The 1654-nt window shown below is 35.5% G+C and overlaps 1 protein-coding gene across 3 annotated transcripts in view; it reads left to right on the top strand.

Moving 5' to 3' along the window:
* Positions 1-1473: 1473 nt before the first annotated feature.
* Positions 1474-1654, top strand: part of gmppab (GDP-mannose pyrophosphorylase Ab) — an 8327-nt gene continuing 8146 nt past the window's right edge. For all 3 annotated transcript variants that reach the window (XM_053638684.1, XM_053638683.1, XM_053638682.1), the window contains exon 1: positions 1474-1654. This exon is cut by the window's right edge and continues 52 nt beyond it. The gene's annotated coding sequence lies outside the window, so the exon portion shown is untranslated.

The raw sequence follows: 1654 nt of genomic DNA, 5'->3' as shown, positions 1-1654 counted from the left end.
GGGGAGGAAACTAGAGTACCCGAAGGAAACCCACGAAGCACAGAGAGAACATGCATACTCCGTGCACACACGGCATTCAAACCCCCAACCCTGGAGGTGCGTGGAGCATGAATTGTTGAATAGTTATAAATGATGTACTATTATATGGAAGTAAATATTAGGAAGAAAATAACAGTACAATTGTTGAAACAAACAAACAAACAAACAAAAAACGACCATAGATACAAGGCTCTCTATTAGCTTAAGCTGTTTCCTTGTGGTGTGGAAAAATGTTGCTGTTCTTTTGATATTTGATGGTATTAATGATTAAAAAAGTGTTTTTATGTCTTCTCTTCCCTGTTCTTTTGGAAACAGATATACTTTATGATAAGTTATGCATATTGGACATTTGGTGTTCCTTGGTCATTGTTTCATACATGAAGCCATGTTAAGCTGTTTACCCTCTACATTAATTATTTTATGTATTCATCCCCTTCACTTTAATATACTGTAAATCGCATCCTCTACTATGCTTCCAAAGAAGCAAGGTGACTTTGATTCAATGTTGGAATTCCATCAGAATCATCATTCTGGTTGAGGTTGAATAGACAATGCTAAATAACATTGAATCAATGTTGATAATTAATTGCTTTTCAGTGCTGAAAAGACAAACAGTGAATCAATGTTGATTTTTGGTCAGCTTCATTTCCCCACCGGTGCGGCTTAAATTGAATATCAAGCCATCTAATTGTTTTAAGTCGATTTGTTACCCAGTTTATCATAATCTGTACATAAGTTGTATTTTGATTTGATGTTAAATAAGCGACTTCATTTAAGTTGAACAAATATTGATTTTACGTCCATCTATCATCGTTGAATTGACATTATTACACTGAGAAATCAGTGTTAAATTTCAACATTTCAACAGTGATTCAGTGATAGTTTGGTTGATGCACTAATATTGATTCAGTCTTGATTCAGTGTTGGTCTGCTATCTGGGTCATTAGTCTGAAGAATAAAATCTATGCATTTTAGATGGAAGAAAGCACGCCATGTAACACTCAAAATTTTTTTGAACAGCGTTGTTGTTGTTGTTGTTGTTGTTAAATCTGCACTCCTAAATTCTTTTTCACTCCTAAATTTTTTTTTGCTGTGTTCCACTTTCAATCTTTAATGATCTCGTTGTAACAATCCGTGTTGTTTATAGCACTTGTACTGTCTCTAATGTCGTGCACGTGTTGTGTGTCCTGCACTTTATTGTTTATTGTATGGTTTATTCTTGATGGTACCGAACTCAAATCTGACCAACAGTATTAAATGTCACCGGAAGGGGGCGACGTCGAGCTGTGAAGTCACAGTGGGAAGAGTTAACTGAACTACTGATGTGATTGGTGTATTAGGTCATGGTGGGCAGAGAAACTGGGCGTGGTTATAACTACTGTAGTATCCAAACTTCCGCATGTCTGGATTTACCGGATTGAATGAAATAAGCGATTCTGTCCTGTGTTTGTACAAAATCTTAAATTATGACTGTTTAAAAACCGTGCGTGGTTAAAACAAAACAAAACTATTTAATAGGTTATCTTACCTGCGAAGTACAGTTAAAGAAATACTCGAGACAGGGAATATATAATAAATTATCGTCGCATCTTTTGAGTTTCTCTTTGACAGTGTC

Source organism: Ictalurus furcatus, chromosome 12 (genome assembly GCF_023375685.1).
Source record: "Ictalurus furcatus strain D&B chromosome 12, Billie_1.0, whole genome shotgun sequence".
NCBI classification, from domain to species: domain Eukaryota; kingdom Metazoa; phylum Chordata; class Actinopteri; order Siluriformes; family Ictaluridae; genus Ictalurus; species Ictalurus furcatus.
This window is presented reverse-complemented; position numbering and strand designations above follow the sequence as displayed.